Source organism: Lepidochelys kempii, chromosome 24 (assembly GCF_965140285.1).
Source record: "Lepidochelys kempii isolate rLepKem1 chromosome 24, rLepKem1.hap1, whole genome shotgun sequence".
Classification (NCBI taxonomy): Eukaryota; Metazoa; Chordata; order Testudines; family Cheloniidae; genus Lepidochelys; species Lepidochelys kempii.
Window position 1 is genome coordinate 12,822,646 of NC_136403.1, and position 12,332 is coordinate 12,834,977.

The 12,332-nt window shown below is 52.8% G+C and overlaps 1 long non-coding RNA gene and 1 pseudogene across 1 annotated transcript; one reads left to right on the forward strand and one right to left on the reverse strand.

Moving 5' to 3' along the window:
* Positions 1 to 866: 866 nt before the first annotated feature.
* Positions 867 to 1,030, reverse strand: LOC144929889 (U2 spliceosomal RNA; annotated as a pseudogene).
* A 2,312-nt stretch (positions 1,031 to 3,342) lies between these two features.
* LOC144929872 (uncharacterized) lies at positions 3,343 to 9,585 on the forward strand. Its single transcript, XR_013634989.1, has 3 exons — positions 3,343 to 3,559; positions 4,435 to 4,597; positions 9,086 to 9,585. It is a non-coding gene; the product is annotated as an uncharacterized LOC144929872 (long non-coding RNA).
* The last annotated feature ends 2,747 nt before the right edge of the window (positions 9,586 to 12,332 follow it).

Sequence of the window (12,332 nt, forward strand, 5' to 3'; positions counted from 1 at the left end):
TTTCGTGAGCTACAGCTCTGGTACCCGCTGCTCTCCCGGGGCTACCAATGCTGTACTACCCTGGCAGGCTGCTGTGATGATGAGGCCCCGCCAGTCCTTCCTTGGGAGCGGGAGACATGTGGGCTGGGGCCATCCCATGCTTGGCAGAGCCAATTCTGAAGCCCCGGGGGGGGGGAGGGGGGGAGGCTATGAAACTTTGTCCCTCTTCCAGATAACTGAGGCATGGAACAGAGAATGGTGAGTAGCCCAAACCCAGGAGTCCTGGTTCCTAGCCCTGCCCTTGCTCTAACCACTAGACTCCCCTCCCAGAGCTGGGGATAGGACCCAGGAGTCCTGACTCCCAGCCTCACCCCATCCCTCTTCCTCTGGAAATCAAGTGGGGGAAGCTTTGCTGGGGTGGGGGGAGGAATGGAATAATTCGTTCCTGTGGGGACACAACTGAGAGACAAATGCAAAATGTGTGAGAACCGTCTTGGAAGAGAATAAAGAACCAAAAAGAAAAGGAGTACTTGTGGCACCTTAGAGACTAACCAATTTATTTGAGCATGAGCTTTCGTGAGCTACAGCTCACAAGTACTCCTTTTTTTTTTTGCGAATACAGACTAACACGGCTGTTACTCTGAAACCTGTCAATAAAGAACCAGCCACTTAAGTGCTTTATGAAACAACACTAGAGTAGAAGTAAGAAAAGCAGTCACCCAACTGGAGAAACCCACATTAGAAAAACAAAACAGACAAACCAACAGAAAACACAGATTAATGTTAGAAATAAAACCCCAACACAACACAAGTTTTTTCTTTTCTTTTTCTTTCTTTCTTTCTTTCTTTTTTTTTTTTTGAACCACCATGTTTTCCCTGGGGGGAGGGGGGTGTGCACCATTCCCGGAAGTACTGCAATACCAAGTTGATTGGGGAAGTGGATGGAGCAAGCTCCAATTCTATCTTCCTGTTCCAAAAATCCATTTACTATAAAGTTCTCAGATACAGAACATATCAGATATCAAACTGATAACAATAGATTTAAAGGTTTCAGAGTAACAGCCGTGTTAGTCTGTATTCACAAAAAGAAAAGGAGGACTTGTGGCACCTTAGAGACTAACCAATTTATTTGAGTATAAGATTTCGTGAGCTACAGCTCACTTCATGGGATGCAAAATTTAAAAATTGTATTAAAGCTAATGTTAAAAAAATTATAATACATAGGTTGAGAAAAGAGTGTCTGTACATCTGGGTGTAGTGCTTAGATGATCCACAAATGCAAAGTTTGTTTTTAAAGTCATATGATACATAGAGTACATAATCAGCAATAACCTAAATTTAGGTGAATAGATTTAACAATACCTTTTAGATATTAGAACCCAAATACTCCAGTACATCACTCATGAAAAGTCATACAGAGATTTGGTTGTGGGAAATAGAATATAACAAAAAGTAAAGATTGTCTCTCAGTAACTGAAAAATAGGTAGATTTTTCCATTAAGAAAATGCAATCCATGCAGAAAAAATTTCACTTACTTTCCTGAAACTACTTACACTTGAGCTTAGCCAGAAGGGACTATATTTGCTCTAAGATATGATGCAAAGAAGCAATACTTTTACACCACCCCACCCCACACTGCCCTCTCGGTTCCACTGCTTTCTATATCACCAGGAGCTGCTTGCAGCCATGGACCACACCCCAAAAACAAGACAGTGGCAATCACTGCTCCGAAGTGACTCCGATGCAGTCACTCAGCGCGCGAACTCCCCGCACCGGTTTCTGCTCAGACACAGAGCATTCTCTCCGCCCGCGTCCTCCGGCTCATCCCGCCGGGCCCCCTGGCTGCCGCCGGACGCGGCTGATCTGCATAACCCCGCCCCCGACAGGGGCCCCGCCCCGCCCCCTCGTCTCCCCGCCCCAGGCGCTGGGTGCCGCGCTCCGCCTCAGTCCCGCTGCCCCTCTCGGCCCCGGCCCCGGCGGGCGCCTCCGGCCGCCACGGGTCCAGCCACCGCCCCGTCCCTGCCCTGAGCTCCCCCAGCTTCCGCACTCGGCTCGGGGAGCCCGGCAGCGAGAGCCGGGCTGTGCATGGAGGGGAGTTTCTGGGGGTGCGGGGCGCGCGGGGGCGACGGAATTTCCGGTCCCTAAAAGGGGGAGGGCCACCAGCGCCGGAACGTGGCCACCCCCCTCCCGCGGCTCCCCTTCCGCCGAGCCCCCACCCTTGCCCCTCCCCATCGCTCGAGGCCCCGCCCCCGCACCGCCCATTCCCCCAAGGCCCCTCCCCCGTACCGCCCATTTTGCCCAATCCCCCACCCTCGCCACGGCCCCTTTTCCCCGAGGCTCCGCCCTCGCTTCGCCCCTTCCCTCAAATCCCCGCCCCCGCGTCGCTGCTTCCCCGAGACCCCGCCCCCACAGGGACCATTCCCCAGAGTCCCCGCCCCGCCCCTTTCCCTGAGGCTCCGCCCTTTCCCCACCCCTTCCCCCAAGTTCCTGCCATTGGCTTCCCCTTCTCCTTGAGACCCTGCTCCTGCACCGCCCCTTCCCCAGGCCCCACCCCCGGCTTGCGTCCTCCCCTCAGACCCCGCCCTCGCGCCACTTCTTTCGCCCAAGATCCCGTCCCCCCCCTGCTCCTTTCTGCCCCCACCATCGCTCCCCCTTACAGCAGGTATAAAGACAGGTTTCAGAGTAGCAGCCGTGTTAGTCTGTATTCGCAAAAAGAAAAGGAGGACGTGTGGCACCTTAGAGACTAACCAATTTATTTGAGCATGAGCTTTCCTGAGCTACAGCTCACTTCACGAAAGCTTATGCTCAAATAAATTGGTTAGTCTCTAAGGTGCCACAAGTCCTCCTTTTCTTTCAGCAGGTATAAAGTGAGGGATCCTGGCCCCTGGTCCGCACCCCTGGGTGCGTGGCGTGGCTCATTGCGAAGAACGGAGGAGCCGGGAGGATGGAAACTAGAGCCTGGCACATGAATGAGTGGGATTGTGTTCTGTGATTGGCTGCGATGGGGGGAGACCAGGGGTGGCGCCCGCCTCTTCCCACTGCGGGGGTGGGTAAGGTGGGTTAGACAGAAAATTGTGGGGTGCTCCCCCCCCTCGCTACAAGGCCTTGCCCCTCTCTGTGACCCTGCCCCTCCTCTCCCTCTCCCCAGACTCCGCACCCTAGGGAGGCTGGAAGCCACCCCCAGCAAGCGTACATTGGCTTCTTGGTGTATGTAATTGCTGATTTATTTTGTTAAGTAGTGCCTTGCTGCTCTGCGGGTGTCGGGGGGAGGGACTTCTGCTGCTTTTCTGTTGTTGTTTTTTAATTTCCTGCTGGAGAGCGATTGGCTCCCGGTTGCACAATCTGCTAAAAACCCACCTTTGAAAGGCTGCTTGCTGCGTCATTTTTCCCTTTCGTTTTCGAGCCTCAGAGCCCCCTGCCCTCGGCAAAGCCTCCCTGTCCCGCGGCAGTCACCCAAGCTGATGGGTTTGTAAACCCACTTTATTATCCAGTAACAATAAACAAAACAAAGGCAACTCCCTGACGAAAACTGTGTTAAAGCTGAGAAAGGGGCTGGACCTGGAGGGAAACAGCAGCCTGGTGGGTAATGACACCTTGTCCATGTCTAGTGCTTTCCGGCCAGAGATCTCCAAGAGTTATTTAGTTGGGGATTGGTCCTGCTTTGAGCAGGGGGTTGGACTAGATGACCTCTTGAGGTCCCTGCCAACCCTGATATTCTAGGATTCTATACACAGGAGGGCAGGATCATTTCGGGGAAACTGAGGCACAGAGCAGGGCTGTGGTTTGCCCATGGGCAGGCAGAGCCCAGATAGGTCGCCTCCCTCCCAGTTCTGTTCTCGATCTGCTAGGCCAGCCTGCCTCCCGAAAGCCAACACAGCCTGTAAAATAGGAGCTACAATTAAACTGCCCCAGAAATGCCTAGTTCCAGTGGCCCAAGTGGGACCTTGCCCCAGGGCTCTGCTGCAGGGTGGGAGGAGGGCTGGGAGTCAGGACACCTGGGTTCCTGTGGGTTTCCCCAGCTCATGGAGGAGGGTAAATGCTGCCCGGGGCGTGAGTGGTGGACTCTTATAGAGATCCGGGTTGTGGCGGTGTGGAGGGGACCGCGGATGGCAAGGATCTTGGCCGTGCTCAGTTACAATAGCCCTTGGGCCTGTTATAATAGTCTCTGGCGTCATCTGAGGGGCAGGGAATCTCCCCAGCACATGGGATTTCCTGCCGGGGACACAGGAAGAGAGACAGATTGTTTGAAAAAGGGGACACTCCCCCAGCAGGAGACAGGTGTGTGATGTCTGCCTGTACCTGCAGTAATGGGGGCGGGGAGGGGGAGGGGAATCCAGGACTCCAGGGTTCTCTCCCCAGCTTTGGGAGGGGAGATGGATCTAAGTGGTTAGAACAGTGGGGAGGTCTGAGAGCCCAGACTCCTGGGTTCCATGCCCACTTTTACCTCCTTGCAGGGTTGTGAACTGCAGTTACTTGGTGCACTAACAACGAACATCCCCAGCTGTATTTGGGCAGAGATCTCCCAGCCTCCTGTGCCAGCGCAGGACCTGGCTATCGGATGTGAAGGAAAATCTCCCCTGAGCCATTAGCGGGACAGGGTCTATGGCGCATGCTCAGGTAGTGCTGATTCCATCCAGCTGGAGGCAGGGGTTCACCCTGAGGGGTGATGGGGGACCACAGGCTGCAGCGGCATACTCAACCCCAGCCAGTATGTGGAGGCAGTGGGGACCCAGGGGCTAACAGGCCCCTCCGTCACTGACCTCAGAATGAGTCTGTCTATGGGGCACTGGGGTCCTCTCTGCTGCCCCCTGGGGAAGGAGAGACAATTATCCCCTTTCACTGTTTATTTTCCTTCTTTAAACATTTCCCCCCAAATGGATCATTTCCCCCTCTGGCAACCCCTTCCCCTCCAAGCTGGCTGCTTCCGCCAACCCACACACAAACAGTGCAGTGCCCAGCCCCTCCAGCAGGGGGTGGCAGGGACACGCATACACACACCCAGCAGTGGGTTGATTTCCTTCACACACCCACACTCCAGGTTTTCCACAATGCAGCCAGAGCCCCCCCTTTTCCTGCCCTTCCCCCAGTTCCCACCCAGGGGGATCCCTTACCCTGCAGATTCCTCCCTGGTTCTTTCCATTGGTGGATTCTCCTGGCCAGACATTAAACCCTGAGGTTGCTCAGGAGGAAGAGCAGCGGGACCCCTGCTCCGAAGCCTGCCATGGGGCCAGGGCTCAGCTGGTACCAGTCACTGCCATCTGTGGGGGGGGAGAGATGGAGAATAGGGTCATTATCTCCAGTGTCATGCAGGGTGCAGTGGGGCAGGCCAGGGGAAATGGGGAGGTGGGAGCTGATTGAGGGGGCAGCATAGTCCTAGGGGGGACAATGAAGGCAAGTCTCAGTGGAGGGGGCAGGAAGGAAGCTGGATTTTTAACCAGAAGAATTTTCCTCCCAAGTGTTTATTGGATATTGGAGTTTCTTCCAGGTTCATAAAACCACCAATCTCCTCTTAGAATCATAGAAGATCAGGGTTGGAAGGGACCTCAGGAGGTCATCTAGTCCAACCCCCTGATCAAAGCAGGACCAATCCCCAACTAAAGCATCCCAGCCAGGGCTTTGTCAAGCCTGACCTTAAAAACCTCAAAGGAAAGAGATTCCACCACCTCCCTAGGTAACGCATTCTAATGCTTCACCACCCTCCTAGTGAAAAAGTTTTTCCTAATACCCAACCTAAACCTCCCCCACTGCAACTTGAGACCATTACTCCTTGTTCTGTCATCAGCTACCACTGAGAACAGTCTAGAGCCATCCTCTTTGGAACCCCCTTTCAGGTAGTTGAAAGCAGCTATCAAATCCCCCCTCATTCTTCTCTTCCGCAGACTAAACAATCCCAGTTCCCTCAGCCTCTCCTCATAAGTCATGTGTTCCAGTCCCCTAATCATTTTTGTTGCCCTCCGCTGGACTCTTTCCAATTTTTCCACATCCTTCTTGTAGTGTAGGGCCCAAAATTGGACACAGTACTCCAGATGAGCCCTCACCAATGTCAAATAGAGGGGAACGATCATGTCGCTCGATATGCTGACAATGCCCCTACTTATACAGCCCCAAATGCTGTTAGCCTTCTTGGCAACAAGGGCACACTGTTGACTCATATCCAGCTCATATCGTCCACTGTCACCCCTAGGTCCTTTTCTGCAGAACTGCTGCCGAGCCATTCGGTCCCTAGTCTGTAGCGGTGCATGGGATTCTTCCGTCCTAAGTGCAGGACACTGCACTTGTCCTTGTTGAACCTCATCAGATTTCTTTTGGCCCAATCCTCTAATTCGTCTCTTATTACAATAGCACCTAGAAGCCTCCACTGAGATCAGAGCCCCGTTGTGCCAGGCGCTGCCCAGACACACAGCGAGAGACAGGCCCTGCCCCAGCTGAGATCACAGACTGCCCCAAGTGAGACCAGAGCTCCTTGTGCTGGCAGCTGCACAGGCCAATGGAAGAAAAATGTAAATGATCACATTTCTCCCTAAAAAAGTTTCCCCCTTTTTCCCAAAAAAAGTTTTAGGAATTTGGCATTTGAAATTTTGCTAAACTTTGAATCTACCCTTTCGCCAAAAATTGAATCTGACTTTGAGCAAACATTTCCTCCAAATTTTCATCCATTGTTTTATCTGCATTTTGATCAAGTATGGTTCTGTTCAGTCATCATAATTGTCTGTTTCCCAAAAACCTAAACAATTTTGTTTACCATTTCCCCCACACACCATTTTCTGTTTAAAAGATTATTTAACTTTAATTTTAATTGATTATAATTTTCAACAATTCCCCATTGGGCAACAAGTATCAAAGGACGGGAAAGGCTGTACCTCCCCACACAGTCAGACGTGGCCCCACCCATGCTCCGCCCCCAGTTCCCTTCACTCTTTCCTGTCTGAGAGGCTGGGGCAGGCAGGCTGGGGTCGGTGCTTGTGAGGGCCAGGGCTGGGGGTGCTGAGGCTGGGGCCACGCCATGCCTCCTGGCGCTGGGGTTGGGGGTGCTCTGGGACTGGGAGCACTCAGGGCAGGGGGACAGCGGCTGCGGGGGGACAGGCAGGGACACACACACACTCTCACACAGAGCAGGGCTCAGCTCCTCCAGCAGGGGGCAGAGGACACACACACACACACACACACACCAGGGCTCTGGACTCTTGAGAGGAAAGGGTGGAAGAAGGTGGGGGGCAGAAGGGGAGGGGTGGGACCTCAGAGAGGGAGGGGCAAGAGGCTAGCCTCCCCCAATGGCTTATTCACCCGCCGCCCATGAGTTGCCCCTTCAGAAACATTGTAGGTAAAAGCTGGGATGAAAAAATTAATAAAAAGTCTGGCGAAGAGCTAATTTTGAGGGTGGCAAACCAGACATTTTTTTCCCGATGATTAAAAAATATTAAATTTCAAACAAGTCTACATTATTTGAATAGGTGTTTTTTGGCCTGATGACAGGCTAATTTGCAATGTCATTCAGCTGCTAGATGGCTCTGTGTGCTGGACAGGGATACTGGAGCCTGGTCAACTAAGTGGACCAGCTGGAGCATGAGCTGGGAGCTTGTTTATTGTGGTTGGCCTTGGAGAAGGATGGTGCTGGGGTGGCATGGGGTGAGGGTTCAGCCATGGTGCATGGGGGGCTCTAAGCCATTCCTTGGCTATGTTATGCATAATGTGGAGTCAAATGCACCTAGTACTTACAGACAACAGTGATAATGAATGGCAGGGAGGTGGATTTCCCTAGGGTATTGTGCACCTCACACTGGGTACTCTTCCCCATCAGCCACCTAGACATGCAGGAAAGCCAGCTCCGGCTGTGCCCACCCCAGCTGCTTGCCATCTTTGTACCTCTCACTCCGCCATAGGCGCTGGTGTCCAGCCAGCACATCAGGGACAGGGGTTCCCCCGTGCTGCGATAAGGGCCTGAGGTGGCCACCACATGCACCACGGGGGGAGGGGCCTGTGGAGGAAGCAGAACCAGATATTAGCTAATGGCGCCCACGTGGAACAGCAGCTGGAGGCTTAGGCACAGCATGGCATGGGGTGGAGCTCCATGGCTCTGTCCCTAATGCTCTAGCCCCACTCCCATATTCAGTGATGATGTAAGGAGGGCCCCTGCCCTCTCCCGTTTGTGAACCTGGTTCCACCCCCTTGGCTATGGCACTGCCCCCAACTGGAATGTCAGTGACGGAATGGCCCTCCAATATGTGCTTTCGTGCTCTGCCCCCATGGCTGTGGCCCCACCCACAATTGGAATGTAGGTGAGAGAAGGTCCCCTCCCACCTGTGCTCCTTGGTCCCACCCCCAGGGCTGTGGCCTTGCCCCCAGTTGGAATGTCAGTGACAGAAGGGCCCCTCCCATCTGTGTTTCTTGGCCCCCACCCCCAGAGCTGTGGCCCTGCCCTGGCACTTGCTACTCACCAAGGATGGCCACATAGGTGGTGGGGGATATGGCCTGGTAGCCGAGCCCGGTGCCAGAGACCCACTCTGTGCAGGTGTAATTGCCCCCGTAAGACAAGGTTGTCCCCTGCTCGAACTGTAGAGAGGGGCCCCTGGGCAGGTCCTCATAGTTGTGAACCCAGAAGTAGAACTGGTCCAGACCTGCTGTCCCCCACACAGCTCAGCGTGAACGAGTCACCCTCCTTGATCAGGTCTGGGCTATCTGCGTCCACCAGGATCTTAAAAGGCCATTGGAGATGGGTCAGAAGCAGCAGCCTTGAGGGGAAGGCCCCGTGCCCCATTCCCTGCCCCTGGGGCCAGATGGGAATTGGAGCCCGCTAGAGGGGAAAGGCCCTGTGTCCCTTTCTCCACCCCCTGTGCCAGCCAGACTCCTGCCTTAGGATCGGATTAGAGCCCATGCCTGCTAAAGGGATGTGATGTTATTGACATGAACTGTAACCGTATAGATCATTGTTGCAACCAAGGTCCTATAGGGCACCAAATCTTGTACAAAGGAGATCAAGTGAGGTGTCTACAAAACGGTTATGATCTGCTGGTTATGGTTATGCTGTCTGTATGTGTGTATCATTTTGGTCGTTGAAATTACGAATATTGGCTTATGTACTTGTTTCTCAATGTGTTTGATTCTAAGAAGCATCAGTCAAGCCTTTGGTCAGCTTTTGAGAAAGGAATTTGCAGATTAAGTGCCCAGTCAAGAAACACTTAACTGACAATGGACCTTGGGAGACTCCAATCCACGTCTGAGGAGTCTTCCTGGGACGTTCAAGGTGGCATGTGAGCAATGGCTGCCGCCTGCAAACTGAGTCATGGATGGACATGTGACTTGTCCGTGTGACTCCAAACTCCATCTTGCTGCTGTGATTTTCCACAGTAAGAACAAAGGGGAGTCCTTCCACATGGCAGAGAATATAAAAGGCCCTGGAAACCGCTTCATTTTGTCTTCAATCCTGCTTCGGACTTCTGGAGGAACTTTGCTACAAACTGAAGCTCTGAACGAAGGACTGAATGACCCATCCCAGCTGTGGATGTTCTCCAGAGACTTGATTTGAACCTGCAGCTTATTCCATCGCTGCTACAAGCCTAAACTAAGAGCTTTGCCATTACTGTATGTAACTGATTCTATTTAACCAATTTTAGCTCACATCTATATTTCTTTCTTTTTATGAATAAACCTTTAGATTTTAGGTTTCAGAGTAACAGCCGTGTTAATCTGTATTTGCAAAAAGAAAAGGAGGACTTGTGGCACCTTAGAGACTAACCAATTTATTTGAGCATAAGCTTTCGTGAGCTACAGCTCATGTATGCATCCGATGAAGTGAGCTGTAGCTCACGAAAGCTCATGCTCAAATAAATTGGTTAGTCTCTAAGGTGCCACAAGTCCTCCTTTTCTTTAGATTTTAGATTCCACAGGATTGGCAACAGCATGATTTGTGGGTAAGATCTAACTTGTATATTGACCTGGGTCTGGGGTTTAGTCCTTTGGGAACCTTTTCTCTTTTACTAGGGAATTGGTTTTCATAACCATTCATCCCCATAGTGAGTGGCGCTGGTGGTGATACTGGGAAACTGGAGTGTCTGAGGAAATTGCTTGTGTGATTTCTGCTTAGCCAGTGGGGTAAAACTGAAGTCCTCTCTGTTTGGCTGGTTTGGTGGGCCTTAGTAGTGAAGGAAACCCAGCCTTGGGCTGCAACTGCCCTGCTCTAAGTAATTTGTCCTGAATTGATACTCTCAGTTGTGTCCCACCAGAGGTAGCATCGTTACAAGGGGAAAGGCCCCGTGCCCCATTCCCTGCCCCCCAGCCAGCCAGTTCCTACCCTGGGGCCTGATGGGCACCCCCAGGAGGAGAAAGGCCCCATATGCAACTCACCTGTGGCTGGGGGCTGGGACCCTTTGGGGAGGCACCTATTCTGGTAGCCCCTCACTCGGCACTCCAGCGCTGCCCCCTGGTGCTGCCAGATGATGCGCATGCTCAACCTGCTCTCGCGTTGGCCAGGTGCGGTTTCCTCCAGGATCCATGCGCCGGCTCCGTCGTACCAATACAAGCTGGAAGAGGTTCCCCCAGTCCCGGTGATGCCATAATTGAGCCTGCAGGGATGTTCTGTGCAGGGTGGGTGATGGAGGATCCAGTCACTGCTGGGGGCACGGCCATGGGCCCAGCTACCTCCAATCACCACCCACTGTCCCTTCTTTGAGAGCTTCCTCAAGTGCAGGTTGGGGTGTGACCTGTACCAGGCTCCCCTCCCAGAGCTGGGAGAGAACCCAGGAGTTCTGGCTCCCAGCCCCCCCTGCTGTGACCACTAGATCCCGCTCCCCTCCCAGAGCTGGGAGAGAACCCAGGAGTTCTGGCTCCCAGCGCCCCCTGCTGTGACCACTAGATCCCACTCCCCTCCCAGAGCTGGGAGAGAACCAGGAGTCCTGACTCCAGTTTAGGAGATTCCACTGTTTCTTCACAGCTCTGCAGAATGTGGTCATTTGATTTGAGTGAAATGTTAAGAGCGGTGTACAGCAACCGTCCTTGGGGATGGTTCGATGGGTGTTGGGGTGCAGCCACCTCTGGGGCAGGGCAGCTGGGGAGCAGCCGCACATAACGCTGCATGGGGCCAGGCTGGGTTGCTGGGGAAATGTTTCTGGAAGAGGAGCTGGGGATTACCTGACACCGTGAGGCACAGGGCTCAGGGACTTCTCCAGCTTTGGCTCTGGGTCTGGAAATCAAAGGAGTAGGCGCCCCTGCCTCCGAGTGCCAGCGGATCAAGGCACAGGGTGCAGTTGTGCTGCAGGTCGCCCAGGAACTGGGTGCGCTAGGCCTTGCCATAGCCCTGCCCCACTTTTCTCATCCCCGGTCTCTTTAGATAAGCTATTACCAGCAGTGAGTCTGTGTGTGGTGGGGGGGCGGGGGGTGAGAAAACCTGGATTTGTGCTGGAAATGGCCCAACTTGATTATCATACACATTGTAAGGAGAGTGATCACTTTAGATAAGCTATTACCAGCAGGAGAGTGGGGTGGGAGGAGGTATTTTTTCATGCTTTGTGTGTATATAATAAGATCTTCTAAACTTTCCACAGTATGCATCCGATGAAGTGAGCTGTAGCTCACGAAAGCTTATGCTCAAATAAATTGGTTAGTCTCTAAGGTGCCACAAGTCCTCCTTTTCTTTTTGCAATTTATTTGAGTGCAAGTTTCAGTGACTTAAGCAGCAATTGGATGGAAAGTGAAATTTACAAGGGCAGATGGCTGAACAGCTATGGCTCTTAACAAGCATCTTAATTGTCAATTAGCTAGTTATTGGGGTGACTGGTTTTATGAATGAATGTTGTTTCATTCATAAACTTTACTTATGAACAATTTCATTTATCAGTTCTACAGCTTGGGGCTAAGGCAGGAGATCTCGGATCTAGTCACAGCTGGAGCCGGATATAGGAGTCACATAGTCATTCTCTGGATTACTTCAGAATTCCCAGTGATCCCGCGGGGGTTTGACAGGTTCGTGTCCCCAGGTCAGGCCCAGGATTATGGAAACTGGGGTTCAGCTGGGAGCCCCTTGGGCACCAGCTGTGACACTCGCACTTGAGGAATTATTAGCACATTTAACAAAGTCACAAAGGCTCCAGCCCAGCGAGATAGATAGAGAGATGGCAGTGGGTCCCTCTGAACCGTCCCATGCAGAACAACCCGGACTGTCAGCCAGTATCTTCCTCCTCACCATCACCTTCCTCGCTGTCACCCTGGCACCCCCCAAGGGCTACACGACGCTTCCTGCCCGCAGGCTGGGATGCGACTTGTACTTGATGTTACGCTGACGCCACCCTGCCTAATGCCTGTTCCATAGGGGTGTCTCCCCTCTTCCTTATGTGTATCTCCTCCCCCTACCAGTGATGGG